The sequence below is a fragment of the Rhinatrema bivittatum genome, chromosome 1 (genome assembly GCF_901001135.1).
Source record: "Rhinatrema bivittatum chromosome 1, aRhiBiv1.1, whole genome shotgun sequence".
Taxonomy (NCBI): domain Eukaryota; kingdom Metazoa; phylum Chordata; class Amphibia; order Gymnophiona; family Rhinatrematidae; genus Rhinatrema; species Rhinatrema bivittatum.
Window position 1 is genome coordinate 598,246,610 of NC_042615.1, and position 18,935 is coordinate 598,265,544.

General features: G+C 46.3%; 1 long non-coding RNA gene across 1 annotated transcript; it reads left to right on the top strand.

Annotated features, from left to right (window-relative positions):
* The first annotated feature begins 2,441 nt into the window (after positions 1–2,441).
* Positions 2,442–18,563, top strand: LOC115081693. The gene is made up of 3 exons (XR_003853858.1): positions 2,442–2,494; positions 6,613–6,699; positions 17,610–18,563. It is a non-coding gene; the product is annotated as an uncharacterized LOC115081693 (long non-coding RNA).
* The last annotated feature ends 372 nt before the right edge of the window (positions 18,564–18,935 follow it).

Below are 18,935 nucleotides of genomic sequence, written 5' to 3' on the forward strand. Positions count from 1 at the left end.
TAATAGCATCTGCAAACTCCTGTAACAAACAATGCAAAGTAACAAGCAAGCAAATCTTTAAAGGGATAATTATTATAAATAAATGAGGACATGTTTATACATCAAACATTAATCAATGTCCTATATTACAATCATTATGCCCCATTTTATATATTTTTGGGCTCATGTTGCTGCATCTTCCATGGTTATTTTTACCTGTGGGGTATGCACCAATAATCAAAGCAACACTAAGCCAATAGTTTTTCTTTGAGTATTCCCTAAATAAAAATAACTCACAGGGATTTGTGTGTGTTGTCTTTGTGGGTACTTTATCAAAACAATGCAACATGCATAGTTTTGTATAATCAAAATTATGCATGTTTTTCCATTCTCTACTCTCTCTCCAGCCCCTGGGGAAATTTCTGCAGTAGACAGTTAAACATACATGTATTGTTGGAAAATGCTTGTACTTTTACCAGCATAGAGGTATTCAAAACTCCCTTATCGCTTTCATTGTGATCTTATATTTGCAAAAATATCCAGTTTTTTGTATCTGCAAGAATGACACCTACGTACTAAAGTTATGATAAAAAATGTTAGCATGCATTTTACTAAAACTTGAGACGGCAGCTTTCAAACTGACATGCATGCACATAGACGCACCTATTTTATAACATACACACATTCATGTGCATGTTATAAAATCAGCTACCAGCGCATACATGTGTGCATGATTTTATATCGACGCGCGCATGTGCACGTGAATGCCGACTCGTGCATGAAAGGAGGGGAATTTTAGTAGGTATGCGTAGCAACGTATTCGGACTATTCCCATTTCCCTCCCAGTTTGCCCCATTAAAGGAGCGGACTTCTTAAACCCCCTACCTAACTTGTCTCCCTTTTACCCTACTAGCGGCGACCCCTAAAACCTTGTTGACTACCCTATTGTTTATTGCCCTACTTACACACAGTCCATAGCAGAAGCATGTTATGTGGTTGTGGGATCCTGGCACGCGCTTGAGCATATCTCCTGGCTTGGCCGCATGTTGGGTTTTTAAAATCTGCCCGTGAATGTACATGATAAAACACTTTCTATGGGCTATGTACTAAATTTTAGCATACAGTATACATGAAAAAAAACATATTAGTATATATACGTTATTAGCATGCATGTAAACCCCAAAAACATAGAGCATCTCAGTACTTTATATGCTTGAGTGCTAAATGTTCATTTAAATGATCGTAATACAATATTGTTTATTAATAAATATAGTACAAAATTCTAACTATAAATATTAAAAACTATCACATTCACCACCCCCCATTCATACACATTAAAAATGCATTATATTTCAAAATAATAATGTTCAAAACATATATTTAACCATGTAGATCTTTCTCGTAATCATCAACAACAATCTTATCTCTTGTATAGACTAAATTCAATACACTATGTTATACACACAAATGTCATAAACACATTGTTTTTTATATAAGAGGAATGTTACGAGCACGCATGGAGCACGGTCGTCTTAAGCGGGTGGCGAGCCCTTGGGCCACGGCAAGACTTAGGGAGCCCCAAGCCACACCATGGGAGGTGAGCCGAGCAGGCATGGTGAGCCAGGCGGGTACAGTAGCAGGGAGTAAGGAGTGGAGTCTGACCCTCAGCCGGACCTGCACGCCCATGGCAACCAACACGGGGATGTTGATTGATGAACGGTCCTCCGACTGTTCCCGGCCCTTTCGGACCTGCCGCTGGGTACGGCAATGGGCGGCAGGCCGGACAGAGGCGAGGGCAGACAGAGTCCTTACAAAGAAGACGTCAGACGGGGGCTGAAGCAAGACATCCAAGACAGGCTGAAGCAAGACATTGAAGACATCAGGGCAAGGGCTGAAGCAAGACATGGGCACTGTCTCTCAAGGCGCCCTACACAGCCAGCACGGCTGGACTGGTCACGGACCACCCTGTCCCACAAACGCGGGAGCGTGACACGCGCAGGGAAGAGGAAGTGGTGGGTTGCTGCACTCCTGGCAGCCTCAAGCAGGAAAGGTTGCTGCACTCCTGGCAGGCTCAAGCAGGTAGGAACGGCAGGAACTGGATCAGGCATGGGATCAGGAACAGACTTCATGGCAACATCCGGAACAAACATCAAGGCAGAGACACTGGACAAGGAGCCATCAACGCAAGCAGGACCACGGAGGACCTGGATCAAGGCAGACGTACAGACGACTGTAGTGCTCAATCCAAAGGCCCGCAGGAACTGACAAGAAAGTCCTTTTATACAGCTGAAGTGGGTAATTCCCTGGGAGGAGTTTGTCAGGACCGCCCCTTGCTGGCCCTATAACTGGGGTAGAGAGCTACGGGCCAGCCCCTAGGGAAAACGGCGTGGCCGGAAACCAGGAAGTCCAAACAGCCAAGCAAGCCACAGGAACAGCAAGGCCTCTCAGGCCCTGGAGCAAGTCCTGGATAGAGCGCAGGCGAGGCCCTGGCTTCGGAGCGGCCTCCGGTGGAAAGGTGAGATACCTCCTGTAGGGCAGCAACAGGGGGGATCGTAACAGTACCCCCCCCTTAAAGAATCCCCCCCCCCCTCTCAGAGGGACCAAAAACAAAAAACAAGCAAGAAAAACAAACACTCACCACAGGCAAGCAAGCAAACACTCACCACAAACAAGCAAGCAAACACTCACCACAAACAAGCAAGCAAACACTCACCACAAACAAGCAAGCAAACACTCACCACAAACAAGCAAGCAAACACTCACCACAAACAAGCAAGCAAACACGACGAGAGACCAAGAGCACGAGACCGGGAGCAGACAAAACCAAGGAAACACGGGACCACGCGAACACGAGACCGCGCGAGCAGCGACCGAGCGAACGGAGACCGCGCGAGCAACACAGAAAAATACAAAAGAGGGAGCAGAGAGCAAGGGAGCAGAGAGCGAGAGAGCAGAGAGCGAGAGAGCAAGGGAACGGAGAACAAAGGAGCGGAGAGCAAGGGAACAGAGAGCAAAGGAGCCCCAAGCGAAAGAGCAATGAACGAGAAGGCAGAGAGCGAAAGAGCGAAGGGTGAAAGAGCGAAGGGCGAGAGACAGGAAGCGGGGAAAACAAAACGCGGGAACGAGGAGGACGGGAGCCCACAAGCGGGAAACAACAAGCGGGAACAGAACAGAACAAACGAAGGACAGAAAACAGGACAAACAGGCAACAAGGGAAAACAGCACAAACGAGCATCCACGCGGCACACAGCACAAACAAGCAGACCCAGGCACACAGCAAAGGACACAAGCAAGACCACAGCAAGAAAGAGCAAAGGCAGGATCACAGCAGAAGCAAGAAGCAAGAGGGGGGGGGAGGGGGGGCAGAAACTACAGCAACATCAGGAGGAGCGCAGGCGCCTCCTGCAGGTCGTGGAACTCCATCCTGGGAACAAGGAACAGATGGTTTGGGTGCAGGTGCCTCCTGCAGGTCGTGGGAACCCAAACAGCTGGCGCCTCCAGCAGGTCGTAATCCATAGCAGAAGTTGGCGCCTCCAGCAGGTCGTGAGACAAAAGCAGACGAAGAAAAATTCTGGAACCAAACAAGTCCATCACAAGCACAGCTCACCGAGCTCATGGCCTTTGGATTCTGTTACGAGCATGCATGGAGCACGGTCGTCTCAAGCGGGTGGTGAGCCCTTGGGCCACGGCAAGACTTAGGGAGCCCCAAGCCACACCGTGGGAGGTGAGCTGAGCAGGCATGGTGAGCCAGGCGGGTACAGTAGCAGGGAGTAAGGAGTGGAGTCTGACCCTCAGCCGGACCTGCACGCCCATGGCAACCAACACGGGGATGTTGATTGATGAATGGTCCTCCAACTGTTCCCGGCCCTTTCGGACCTGCCGCTGGGTACGGCAATGGGCGGCAGGCCGGACAGAGGCAAGGGCAGACAGAGTCCTTACACAGAAGATGTCAGACGGGGGCTGAAGCAAGACATCCAAGACAGGCTGAAGCAAGACATTGAAGACATCAGGGCAAGGGCTGAAGCAAGACATGGGCACTGTCTCTCAAGGCGCCCTACACAGCCAGCACGGCTGGACTGGTCACGGACAACCCTGTCCCACAAACGCGGGAGCATGACACGCGCAGGGAAGAGGAAGCGGTGGGTTGCTGCACTCCTGGCAGCCAAAGCAGGGAAGATTGCTGCACTCCTGGCAGCCTCAAGCAGGAAAGGTTGCTGCACTCCTGGCAGCCTCAAGCAGGTAGGAACGGCGGGAACTGGATCAGGCATGGGATCCGGAACAGACATCAAGGCAGAGACACTGGACAGGGAGCCATCACCGCAAGCAGGACCACGGAGGACCTGGATCAAGGCAGACGTACAGACGACTGTAGTGCTCAATCCAAAGACCTGCAGGAACTGACAAGAAAATTCTTTTATACAGCTGAAGTGGGTAACTCCCTGGGAGGAGTTTGCCAGGACCGCCCCTTGCTGGCCCTATAACTGGGGTAGAGAGCTGCGGGCCAGCCCCTAGGGAAAAGGGTGTGGCCAGAAACCAGGAAGTCCAAACAGCCAAGCAAGCCACAGGCAGGCCTCAAGAACATCTAGGCCTCTCAGGCCCTGGAGCATGTCCTGGATAGAGCGCAGGCGAGGCCCTGGCTTCGGAGCGGCCTCCGGTGGAAAGGTGAGATACCTCCTGTAGCGCAGCAACTGGGGGGATCGTAACAAGGAAGATCTACATGGTTAAATACATGTTTTGAACATTATTATTTTGTCATATAATGCATTTTTAATGTGTGTGAATGGGGGTGGTGAGTGTGATAGTTTTTAATATTTATGAATTTTGTACTATGTTTATTAATAAACAATATTGAACTGCGATCATTTAAATGATTATTTTCTCTGGGAGTAGATATGTATTAATGTAAGAGGAAATATATTATGCCTTCATGAGTGCTAAATATAGCATATGGAAGCTACACAAAAAGCAAATTCACTAAACTGAGTATGCTCAGTTACATTTTCCTCATCCTCCTTACTTTGATGATCATCATGTTTTGGAATATACTCAACAATTTCATCTATTATCCATCAAAGGAGATTTTCTTTTGATATAATTTTTATTCCACTTTTTTTTTCAGTGCTTCAAAGTGGATTATATGCAGGTCCTGTAGGTATTTCCTTATCCCCAGAAAGCTTATAATCTAACAGGGTTATTTTCTGGGATGAATGATGAATCTAGGCCTAAGTTTGTACCTGAGGCAATGGAAGGTAAAGTGACTTGCCCAAGGTCACAAGAAGAGACAGTAGGACTTGAATGCTGGTTTCCTAGTTCATAGCTCTCTGTTCTAACCACTAGGCTTCTCCTCCACTCCTAATGGACAAATCTGGCAGTCCTCCATTCATAATGGACAAACATGGCAGTTTACAATAATCATATTGATATTTGAACTGTGTCTATGAAGATTTCATCATTGTTTTCATGTAAAGAGCTGGGACATTAAAGGCCAGATTTTTAATGGCCCACATGCGTAAAGCGAGCCATGTGCATTTTAAAAGGGGCCCGGCCGTGCACGTAACCCCTTTTAGGCGTACAAGAGCCAGGCCTCGGCAGAGGGGCAGTCCGGGGGGTGGGGAGGAGTGGTCCGGAGGGCGGGATGGGGTGGGGCTAGAGGCACCCGGTACAGCGGCCATTTGCTGCTGTGCTGGGGGATCGTGCACCGGCAGGGTGTCGGCACATACAACTTACTACAGCTCCTTTGCAGGAGCAAAAGAAAAGGTAAAAAAATGGGGGGCCCTGGGATAGGGATAGGGGGTACGTAGGATAGGGAAAGGGGAAGGCACATTAGGGTAGGGGGTAGGAAAGTTCCCTCCCAGTCTGCTCCTTAATTGGAATGGACTGGAATGGAACTGGGGAAGGCCCTGATGCGTCGCCACGTGAATATGGACCAAATTGACCACCCCCCCTTGTGTGCGCCGCCGCCAATTTTATAACGTGCACTCATCTTATAAAATCGCGCATCCATGTGTGCATGCCAGGTAGTGTGCGCACATGGACGCACATTTTTTTTAAATCTACCCCTAAGTGTGATTTAGGAAGATAATATGCTAGAACTGTGTCTATTCACAAAGTTCTTATTGTAGTGCCTGTGAAAAAAAGCTGGGAAATCAAAAGTGATTTATGAAGACTGAATTGTACTCTATCATTTGTTATGTTCTTTTTTCCTCTGTTGGACTTATTTGTTAAAGAATTGTTTTTCCTATATTAAGATCTTTAAGATAATAGGAAGATTGGGATATTGAAGATCGTAAAATTTTGTTTATGTTGCTGTCATTTGGTTTTTTTTTATTTTGTGTGTGGGGGGGGGTGTTTTTTATGTTACTTGATTTTGGTTTAATTTTTTATATTAAGTGTGATAATTGTGTTAGTGAGCCCTAGTAGTGTATTGTGTTAGCAAGGTAATCTGTATATTTATTTTCATTTGTGTTTAATATGTGACCTTTCTATATTGTTTATTTGTTGTAAAAAGTAATAAAATGCAATTTTTAATTATTATATAAAAAGATTTATTTTTGCATTTTTCCCTTGGCTAGATAGTATTGTTTGCTCAATGCAAAATTTGTTCTTACCAATTATGTATTTTTCTGATAAAAGAAAGCCCAGCACAGGTTGTCAGTGCTGACTGGAAGAAATAAAGTGCAGATCACAGGAGAGTTGCTGAAGACAAACAGAGTGGGCGAGGTGAGAAAAAATAGCATCATCATAATGACTCATATTGCCACTTGTCCTCCCTTTGTGTAATACCTTTCCATTGTTTGTCCATTGTTAGAGATTTGTGGGTGGGAGGATGATAGGCCGATACAGTACAGTGCGTTCCGGCGGAGCACACTGTTACCCCGCGATTGGACACGTGTTTTGGACACGCTAGCTTTACCCCTTATTCAGAAAGGGGTAATAGCACATCCAAAACTTGCATCCAACCCACCCACCCCCCGAACCTAATAGCGCCCGCAACATGCAAATGCATGTTGATGGCCCTATTAGGTATTCCTGCGCGATACAGAAAGTAAAATGTGCAGACAAGCCGCACATTTTACTTTCAGAAATTAGCGCCTACCCAAAGGTAGGCGCTAAGCTCTCTGGGCACTGGGAAAGTGCACAGAAAAGCAGTAAAAACTGCTTTTCTGTGCACCCTCCAACTTCATATCATGGCGATATTAAGTCGGAGGTCCCGAAAGTTAAAAAAAAGTAAAAAAAATATTTTAAAAAATTTGAAATAGGCCCGCGGCTTGCGGGTCGAAAACCGGACGCTCAATTTTGCCGGTGTCTGGTTTCTGAAACCGTGGCTGTCAGCGGGCTCGAGAACCAATGCTGGCAAAATTGAGCATCGGCTGACAAACCCGCTGACAGCTGCCGCTCCTGTCAAAAAAGAGGCGCTAGGGACGCGCTAGTGACCCTAGCGCCTCTTTTTACCACCGGCCCTAATTAAAATAAATTAAAATACTGAATCGCGTGCACAGGAGAGTGGCCTGTGCGTGAGCTGGGAGAGCGGGCATTTGCCACGGGTGGGCACATCTCTCCGCTATCTCTCCAGGAGACCCCCAGAGGCCCACCTAAGCCCAGGCGGTCCAGGAAACCAAGGGCTCAACCTGCGGAGCTCCCGGACTGTTATTGATGAAGTTCCTGTCAGCCTCTGTCTCTTTGTGTGCTCCGCCTCCTGGCAGCAGGCGCCCTCTGGGAACCCTCAGAGGGTCGTACCAATCCTGTGCCAGGCCAAGGGTCCATCTCCAGCGCAACATATAAGAGGTAAACCTGTAAGTAGATCTAACTGAATGGAGGGACCCACTCAACAGCCACATCTTAAAACCAGTAGAAACTTTTCTATTTTTTTTTTTTACTAGTCCATTCATATGTTCACATTGAGGTTTTCAGAAATGTCTGATTGTTGAGTGGTCTGTAATGCTGGTATTTAATGAGGAACACATGGGAAGATTTTGTTTTGATAGTGGCTGTCTGGTATGCAGATGCTTTATTGTTTATACAATACAATTTTTTGTGACTGGTGACGTCATGGATATTAGACATGATTGTCATATTCATCAGCCAAAGAAAATAGCTTTTTAAAAGCAACCATCTCGGCACAGTCCCAAGTAAGACAAGAAGATGATCGTAGCTTGCTCCATCTGCAGATGAATGTGCTAAGAATACTGTGAGTGATGATCAGAAGTGACCGCGCTGGTGCAACGTGTGGGTATTTTTACCTGGGAGCTTTGCACCAGTTTTCAAAGGGAAAGTAGGAGCATGCTTTGCCTTGGAAAATTGCTTTGGTAAGAAGGGACCGGAGGAGATTTGCACCCGCTTTTTCTATGGGGTCTTTATCTGAGGAAAACGAACGCATAGTAAAGTTTTAAAAATGCAAAATGCTCACATGGCTGCCTCCACCCAACCTAATGCCCACTTGGTTTTATTTGGATTGAGGGTGGGCAGTTTTGAAACATCCAGTTTACCCAGGCAAAGCAGTGCTTACCCTGGTAAACAGCTTTTGCTAAATCGCCCTCCACAGGAGCTCTTTCATTATTTTTCTCAGCATTTGATAACATGTGAATGTGGAATGTAAATGTCAGGGGGATTGCTAATATCTGATTGGTAGTTAGTGGTTGACGAATGGGGCATCTTCTTTTAGGCATTCCTGTTTTTGTTTCATAAATGCTTCAGTACTCTTAAGGGTGAGGCAAGAAGCTGATTATGATCTGCTGCAAAAGATGATTTAGCAAAAGAAGGCTTACTATAAGAACATAAGAAATACTGAGCAGGGTCAGATCAATGGTCCACTGAGCTCAGCATCCTGTCTCTAACAATGGCCAATCCAGGACACTTGGAAGCACCAGCCGATCCCTTCCTTGCTGCTCGTTCCGACAAGCCTACCCTGACTAATCTTCACCCCCCCACCCTGACTAATCTTCACCCCCCCCCCCCCCCCCCTACCAGCCCCTGCCTTAATTGAACCCCCTTTTACACTGACTCCTGTAAGTAACCTGCTTAAGCCTGTATATAGTCCTGTAAATAACCCGTTACAGTTTTAATGCTCTAATTTCAATGCCTCCTGCTCTATGTATAATCCTCCTTGTTTCCCCTCCCTGTTGATTGTAATTTTCAGCCTTTAGTTACAATGTGAACCGGTATGATGTATGCATACTAATACCGGTATATAAGAGTTTCAAATAAATAAATAAATGTCGATCCCATACCTGCCTAACTAAAAATTACTTAGGTACCTGTCTTCCAGAAACTTGTTCAAACCTATTTTAAATCCAGCTATAGCATAAACTATTATTTATTATTTATTTATTTAACTTCTTTTACTATACCGACACTCAAGACCAGGTCTTATCGTACCGGTTTACATTAGAACAAGGGGAAAAATCAATTAACGTATAAGTGGAAAAGAGAAGTTACATTAAAACAGGGAGAGTAAAAACATGGATGTCGGAAGATAGGACAGAATTAAGTAATTGAACAATAAGTTAACAAAATTACAAACTATAAATTAACATTATTATTATTAGGGATGTGCTTTTGTTTGAAAGGAAATAAGAAATCTTGTTTGACTTTTGTTTTGTTTTGTTTCCAAACCGGCACCATCACCCCCAGCCCATCACCTAAATTTATGCCTATTTTTAACAAAACACACCCCACCCCCAGATTTCTGCCACCTCCTGGATCTCCCCAACCCCGAGCTTACCTGTGAAGCCAGGGATTCAAAGAAGGGCAGGAGTAATCCCCATTCGCTTCTGATATTTTATTTTATTAATTTATGCCAGTGTCTTATTTCAAAAGCATCATGCCTGTCCCTCTTTGGACCCTGGTAATCAAGGGTAAGATTATTTATGTAAACCGTTGTGATGATTCCCCCCAAACGACGATATATTAAACAAATAAATACATAAGAAATTGGGGAGATCTGGGAGGATCAAGGCAATTGCAGAAAGCGTCAGGGATTTTTCCCAAACTGGTAGAATGGGTTTTCGTTTTAGTGAGCACGACTGTAAAAATAGCGTGCACTAAAACCAAAAAAAAAAAATTCAGAATGAAATGAAAAAAAAAATCCCTGCGCACCCGTATTAACCTTCACCATACCTTCTGGCAACAAATTCCACAGCTTAATGATGGGCTGTCTGAACAATGCTTTCTTAAATCTGTTTTAAATCTGCTACCAGTAAGGTTCATGGAGTGGCTTCTAATCGTAGTACTATTTGAAAGAATATTTGTTTCCTATTAGCCTATTCCACCAAATGATTTTATAAGTTTTTATCATATCCCTCTCACTCTTCTCTAAGCTAAAAAGCCCTAAACATTGCCTCTTTATAAGGCAGCCAGTCCATCCCCTTTAACATTTTCATTGCCCGTCTCAGTACTTTTTCTAGTTCTGCTAGATCCTTTTTGTTATGTTTGTACTTGGTAGTGGACCCTTGGGTCGTGGTGAGAGCTGACTCCACCCACAGGGAGGACAGGCGGGGTCTTAGCAGTGATGGACACGGGAGGCAAGAGGTTTCTATTATATAGCAGATGTAACCCGAGGAGCGGGTTAGTAAACACAGTCCAGAGTAGAAGGGTCTCAAGCTGGATTCTCCGGTAGTGGCCCGCAACGCGGGGTAACCTGGGGAATACTTCCTCCTGGTAGTTCTTGTGCAAGGTAGCTCTGGTAGTGGTCCACAGCGTGGGGTAGGCCGGAGGCTGGAGTTGGAAGTAGGCACAAGGCAGTGTGGATCCGGTAGTGGTCTGCAGAGCGGGGTTACCCGAGAATCCACACAGCGTAAAGAGAGGAGGAGAGGAGAGCAGATCTTGTACTCACTCCGAAGTGTAGCGGATGAGCTACTGTCGTAGTCACAATGAAGACCCGAGGCACGGGAACACTGGAGAGGTTGTCCGTAGTAACAGCAAGATGTACTCACTAGGCTGGAGAATGTGAGACTCGCAGAGGAGGCTTTCCAAGGAGCGGATAGCCCTGAGAGCAGCAAGGCCCCCGAGGAGCAGGTATCTGAGTCACTCAGTCTGGAATGCAGGAACAAAGAAGTGAAGCATCTCTGAGTAGCGGAATTAAGCAAGACAGAAATCCTTGCTAACTCGTAGGTAGGAAAGTCCGGTAGGTTTAAATACACGTAGGCAGGTGATGTCATGTGGAGGGGACGCCCAAAGGTCCCCGCCATGACGTGGATAAGGAGGCAGGCGCGCGCGCACGTGCCCTAAGTCACACCAAATTCAAGATGGCGACCGGAATCGCCCACGCCGTCCCAGGAACGCCAGGAAGGTCGGCGTGCAGAGGCAGTAGTGGCCATCTTTGCCAGAATCGGAGCTGCAGGGCAAAAAGAGGTGAGCAGCAAAGGTCGCAGCCACCTGCGACCGACGGGCGCAACACTTTTTTAGTTGGGGCAACTAGAACTGCACACAAAACTCAAGGTGCAATTGCATCATAGATTTATACAAAGGCATCACGATAGTTTTGCTTTTATCCTCTATTCCTTTCTGAATAATACTAACCTGCTATTTGCTTTCCTCACTACTGCAGCACACTGAGCTGAGATTTTCAGCATATTATATCAAGTTGATCATCAAATAACAGTTACACTCTCAAAGGGATTACAATGAAAAACACACAATGTTCACAATGATGATAACTTTTAAACAACCGCGTGGGCATACATGTATGCGCTTATGTTGGCTTGCGCCAACAGACGCAGCCATTTTATACCACATGCACGTTTATGTGCATATGCTATAAAATCGGCAGAACATGCGCATGTGCATGCAAATGCTGCCTCTACCGCATAAGTGGAGCGATTTTGCTAGACATGCAAGCCAACGCAAATACCTGTTTCCTCAGTTCATTCCCAGTTCGTCCCAGCAAAGGCTAGGACTTCCTAACCCCCCTAGCTAGATAGCCTCACTTTTACCCTATTAGCCCCAATCCTTCAAACCCCATTAACTAGCTCTGATTTTTTTTATTTTAAAACTTACACACCATCCATAGAAGAAGTAAAGTTACATGGTAGGAGACCCTCAGTGTGAACTTCTGCATGTAAATACTTACAAGCAGACTTCATGTTACAGACCTGAACTGCCCATATCATGCAAACCGTGAATTCTATTGACCCCCTGGAATCAGACATCCTCCTCTGAACTTACTTGTATCCTTCCTTTGCACTAAAGTGGGCTGAGTTTGTTCTCTGATTCATCAATTTTGGAGCATACTTTCACCACACTCAGTGTTTCTTGATCCCCTTTGTTTCACATTTATTCGGGGCTGTAACTTAAAGGATGTGTTAGTGTTGTCTGACCTGCAAGTAGCACAAGCAGATTCTCCCAGCTTTTCTGGTCACGCTACTGTCCCTTCTCTTACTGCCTGCATAAATACACACATCCTGTTACTAGTCAGGTTTTTTCCTTACATCACTCCTCCTCTTGTCGGACTAGGGGTGAGGTGTATATTTTCACCTGCCTCTGCCCTTTGCTCTATGTGGGCAAACCAGATGGGCACTAAAAATGCGTATTTTGAACATCTAAACTGTATATGGAATGCTTGCAATGAAGCCGCATTAGTTTCACTGAAGGTCCCCTGAGGTCAAGACACTGATCAAAGGCCTGGAACGAGACCTACTACAATGATTGATATATTGACAGGACAAAGAGTTAACAGAAGATTGACAGTACTCAATAGACACGTGGGTCCTTCTTAGGCCTAATTGGATTTTAAGGTGGGAGGTGGTATCAGGGAAGCATAGATACAGTTTGCCTGATTGGATAGGACACAAGTGGTACCTGATACTTTACACAGTCTCTAGATGTTTTTATCTATAAAAACTTAGCCCTGACTAACAAATACTGAGACAAGCTGAAGTGCTTTTCCCTTTGTTGAAAGCCTGGCAGTATCTCCCAAGGATATGCAATATTAAAATTTCACATTGGCGCGAATTTCAACACACTGCATTGAGGATTTCTGATTCTTGACCATTGAAGTTCCCTCTCCATGTGCCCGTGGTGGCAATTTTGGAGAATGGCTTATTCAGAGGGAACAGTGGTGGTTTTTCACACTGAATTTGCTGCACCCTTTAGGTCTAAATCAGAATATTGAGTGCTCGGTGTTCTTTTGATTCTCTTTGATTCCCTTTGATTTTGATGTTACATTCTCTTTGCCTTTGCCGGTCAACTCCCCTATTGGTTAACTTGTTTCATGTGTCCTTTGGCGTGCTTTTCAGGATATCCCCGCACCCAACATAAGCCTTATATTGAGTGCCGTTGGCCCTGCTGGTTCCCTCTTATAACTGTCTGAAGTGCTCAATTGGTTTTTGTAAGTGATGTTTCACTGCAGTATGTATTAATACTATGCTTGTATTAAGCTATGTGCATTATATTACCACGTTCCTGTTTTTAATTTTTTTATTTCTATATTCTTTTGGTGTCTGATTTAGGATTTCTCTGGTCCTATATTGTTTGACGCTGTCCTTCTGGGGTTCCTGTTACAACTATTTTGAAGTGTTTGATTGACAATTCTACAATCTATGCTCTATTGTGTTATGCATTGCTGCTGTGCTTTTGTATACTACATTACCACATCCGATCTTTTTTAAACTATGTCCATTGTAACTGTTAGGATTTGTGGGTTTAATGGACCCTTGGCCCGAGGTGAGTGTTGAAACAGCCTGAGGGGAGGAACCCCACAGGTCCTCACTGTCGGGAGGCGTGGGCAGCAGTAGTAGGAGACACAACTGTAGTATAGCGTAGTAACAGAGTCTCTGGTATGATGACGTAGGGACTGCCCCGAGGAGCAGTGAAGTGCAGAGTCAGATTAGCAGTAGTAATGGAGAATGCCCTGAGAAGCGGGGAAGCAGGAGCAAAGTCATTCAAGTAGAGATGTAGATGCTGCCCCGAGGAGCGAAGAGACATGGAGCAAGTTGCTGATGAAGCGACGTAGGCCCTACCCCGAGGAGCGGGGAAGAGTGTAGCAAGTTGCTGACATGGAGACATAAGCACTGCCCCGAGGAGCGGGGAAGTGCAAGACAAGTTGCTGGTGTAGAAACGTGGGCACTTTCCCGAGGAGCAGGGAAGTGTGGAGCAAGTAACTGATGTAGAGACGTAGGCACAGATTTAGACACGGCCCAGAGGAGTGGGGATGTATGGAGCAAGAGTCTCTGTAAGGTAGTTCCAGGGAGACCCTGAAGAGTGGGGAGGCCAACAAGCAGGACCTCTGGAGAGGCGCAGGGACTACCCCGAGAAGTGGGGAGGTCTGGAGACAAGTCTCCCGTGAAGCACACACAGGCCCCTGAGGAGCGGGTACCCGAGCCAGAGTCCAGGAACTGAGGTAGAGATCCAAGCAGGAACAGACGTCCGGGCAGACAGGCACAAGCACCAGTAGTGAAGGAACTCATTGCCAAGTCAATTAGTGCAGGCCCAGGGCAGTGCTTATGAATCCTGGCAGGTGATGTCATCAATAGGAGATGCCCCTGAGGTTCCCGCCATAGCGTCCTTAAAGGTAGACTCAGTGGTGCTGTTGTGTACGTCGGTTCCCGATGCCCTCTCTCTGCCCTCCTCATCTCTTTGGCGCCTCCCTCTTCGCCAGGGGGAAGATTGGCTGCCGCGGCGTTCCTCTGCCGAGGTCCTCCGGTGTCCCCGGACCGGCTCCACGCTGCTACCGCCATGTTGCATGGAGGCCTAGGGTGCACGCGTGGTACGGCCCCGACTGAAGTACCAGCAATGGCGCGAACCTCGGGGGCATCCCCCAAAGATGACGTCAACCGCGACAGATATTTAAGGTCTTAGAATTTGCTAACACATCGAGTTAGCAAGGATAAGGAATGACAACGGATTTGGATTTGTTCTTTCTAAGCTACTCTGCCTCCTCGGACTAACCAGGGGTACCCACTCCTCAGGGGCCTCGCTCTCTCTCTTACTTTGTAGATTGCAGTCTGGAACCGGTACTCGCTCTTCGAGGGCCCTTGTTCCCGGACTTTTTCGAATTCACTTCTGCCTGGAAGTCAGCACTGCCTACTACATCTGTGAGTTACCATCGCTCTCTCAGAGCTTTCCCTGGAACCAGGTACTCGCTCCTCGAGGGCCTATACATTCCAGCTCCTGGGTTTCTATGAGACATTGTGTGAGTCTTACCATCAGGTCCGGTACATGAACTCTGCTTACCCTGCCTACTCACTATATTTCAGTTTCTCTACAGCTCAGCCTCCAGGGATCGCTTTTCCGGTATCTGAGGGACTACAGCCCAGCCGGACATTCCAGCTCACTACTGCCACCTCTGGTGGTTCAGTATACTGTCTAATAAAAGAACTAGTATGTGTCTGTCTCCATACTCTGAGCCTGACCGGTGGTCCCTCTCGGGGTCTTCCCCGGGGGCGTGGTCATCTGCCACTGGTCCAAGGATCCACCCACAACTCTCCTAAACAGAGAACACAACAGGCGCACGTGTCTAGGAAGGCCCGGAGGAGGCATGGAGGTCGGCGACGTCCCAGCCACCATGAGAAGTCCCGGGAGATAGACGGCATGCGTCGGGAGCAACTGGCCACAGCCGCAAGTTCGCCCAGAGAGGAGAGCAGGGCAGCACATGACGTGAGTTGCGTCGGCCGCGGGCGGCCGCAGCTGACAGTCATAACAGTAACTTATTTTTCATAAGTTACTGCTTATTTTTCTTGCTTATTTTTCATCCCTTTGATTCAGTGTCCAGAGATGCTGAGTTCTATAGCGCCTCCTTGTTACAACCTCAATAATTTGGTATGAGTATATTCATTGTAGCTAGCCAGTTCTTTGTTTTAGATTTTCTAAGTTTCTCTGGTCACAATCTGGGCTTCTGTCCCTCCCGATTCAGCCAGAGCGGCAAAACACAGTCCATTTCAGGGGACCAAAATCTATCCACCCTTATTCAACTGGACAATAAAAGATGGAATTGTTTCATAACATTTGATTGCGTGAATCTTTTATTTAAGTTTAGGATCCATACTCTCTTAGCGTTTTACTTTATTTGTTGGATATTTACCACTGTGTGTACCGATCTTCTTCTCCACTTTTGATTTGTTGTATATTTCTTACAAAACAGCAGCTACTGCACATACTTCTGGATTCCACCCCGAACACCCTTAGCTTGCACCTGTTTTCTGTCAGTAAAATGTGTACACAAAATGGAACATATGTGCGTACTTCTGACATTTATAAAATAGCATTTCCGTAAGTATATGCTACTTACATGCATATATGCTATTTTTATGCGCAAAACCCCTTTGAAAATGTACTTCATAATTACGATTATTTTTCCCGTTGTGTATCACTTTGCAAACATTAAATTTAATCTGCCATTTAAATGACCCATCCTCCAATCCAGCAACATCTTCCTGCAATTCCTCATGCTCTGCTTGTGTTTTAACTTCTTTGAGTAATTTGATCTGCTTTATAGGGATGTGAATCGTTTTAGGACGATTAAAATTATCGTCCGATAATTTTAATATCGTCTTAAACCGTTATGGAACACAATACAATACAGATTCTAATGATTTATCGTTATAAATCGTTAGAATCGTGAGCCGGCACATTAAAACCCCCTAAAACCCACCCCCGACCCTTTAAATTAAATCCCCCACCCTCCCGAACCCCCCCCAAATAACTTAAATAACCTGCGGGTCCAGCGGCGGTCTGGAACGGCAGCGGTCCGGAACGGGCTCCTGCTCCTGAATCTTGTCGTCTTCAGCCGGCGCCATTTTCCAAAATGGCGCCGAAAAATGGCGGCGGCCATAGACGAAAAAGATTGGACGGCAGGAGGTCCTTCCGGACCCCCGCTGGACTTTTGGCAAGTCTCGTGGGGGTCAGGAGGCCCCCCACAAGCTGGCCAAAAGTTCCTGGAGGTCCAGCGGGGGTCAGGGAGCGATTTCCCGCCGCGAATCGTTTTCGTACGGAAAATGGCGCCGGCAGGAGATCGACTGCAGGAGGTCGTTCAGCGAGGGTTCCGGCGCCTCGCTGAACGACCTCCTGCAGTCGATCTCCTGCCGGCGCCATTTTCCGTACGGAAAATGGCGCCGGCCATACGTGTATGGCCGGCGCCATTTTCCGTACGAAAACGATTCGCGGCGGGAAATCGCTCCCTGACCCCCGCTGGACCTCCAGGAACTTTTGGCCAGCTTGTGGGGGGCCTCCTGACCCCCACGAGACTTGCCAAAAGTCCAGCAGGGGTCCGGAAGGACCTCCTGCCGTCCAATCTTTTTCGTCTATGGCCGCCGCCATTTTTCGGCGCCATTTTGGAAAATGGCGCCGGCTGAAGACGACAAGATTCAGGAGCAGGAGCCCGTTCCGGACCGCTGCCGTTCCGGACCGCCGCTGGACCCGCAGGTTATTTAAGTTATTTGGGGGGGGTTCGGGAGGGTGGGGGATTTAATTTAAAGGGTCGGGGGTGGGTTTTAGGGGGTTTTAATGTGCCGGTTTTTCGATTTTTTGATTTTTCGATTTTTAACGATTTTTAACGATTTTTCACGATATTTTACCCCCCCAAACGGCAACAATACGATTCCCTCCCCCTCCCAGCCGAAATCGATCGTTAAGACGATCGAGGACACGATTCACATCCCTACTGCTTTAATCACCTCACTCATTGTTTCCTTTTCCAGATTGTTAATGAGGAAGTCAAAGAATGCTAGTGGTAATTTTTCTAAACAAAAGAAGTGCCAATTTTGCGCCCATGGCAACTTTCACCTTCTGCTTTTCTCAATGGAGAAAAAGGAAGCAAGTTCAAAATGGTTTCGGCATGACCTGTTTGACCTGGCAGAAAATCACCACTGAGAGAAACTGGAGGAAGAAAAGAACAGCACAGCTGGAGGTTACCTTTTTCCCTCCCTTCCTTTGATTTGACATTCCACTGATGTCATCAGGTGATGCCCCACTTCACTGTGGGACCCACATCGCACAACTGAAGCCATGCGGATTTTTTTCTTAACCAATATGGAAAGGAAAAGGAAGGTGAAATTCTTACCTCTATCTACAACTTCTACCCCAGTTAAGGGACCAGTGGATTCCCATGTGCAGCACTGAATGTACTCCACTCAGTGATATGAGTGGAGATGGGGAAGACATCATCTTCAGCCCTGATCAAATGACCTCATCACCCCTACCTCAGCTTTCTGAGACATTGACTTTCTCAGTCACTAAATCTGCTGGTTTCACTGGTAGAGATCTATCCAAAGTGAAAAGTGTCCCAGTATTGATTGCTGTACCACCGTCTCAATTCTTACAGGAAGTAAAGGTAGAAGAAGTCTTGGCTGAGCCAGTCAACATCTCTTTGAAAGATATTTGGCAAGTTGTGACATGAACTGAAAACACACTGGTGCAGACTATGTCCCAGTTATGTGATTTCTCATCTGATGTGTCCTCTAAAATATTTTAATTGGAGCAGAGTTTTGAAAGTATGGAGAACAATGTTTCCTCTTTAAGGGAGCAAACCTCCATATTGTAGGCTACTAATGTAGCTAATATTAAAGACGATTTATATCTTTAAAATAAATTTCAGACTTGAAAATCAAAGTAGATCTACAAACTTATGGGTCCTTAATTTTCCTAAGTCCAGATTACTGTCAGGTCTTCAACTTTTAAAAAAATGTTAATGAAGTATTGCAGATCTTGTATGATAGAGAGTTTTCTCTGTCTAAATGTTACTATGTTCCAGAATTAAAAAGAACTATCAATGACCAGTAAGGTGGTTAGATAGTGCTGAGCTGTCTGATTTTTTTGAGAATTCTCATGATAATATATCTACAAGGGCTATCTTTATTGCTACTTTTCTTCAAGAATCTGAAAAGATCTGTGTCATGATCTTCATGTACCTGGAAAAGGTCTAGATCTGCAGTGAAGATCCAGGTCATAGAATGACCTCCAGTGGAGAAGCAGGCCCTCACAAGTTGTAGCTGATGGGTAGGATCTGAGGCACTGTGTTGTAGCAG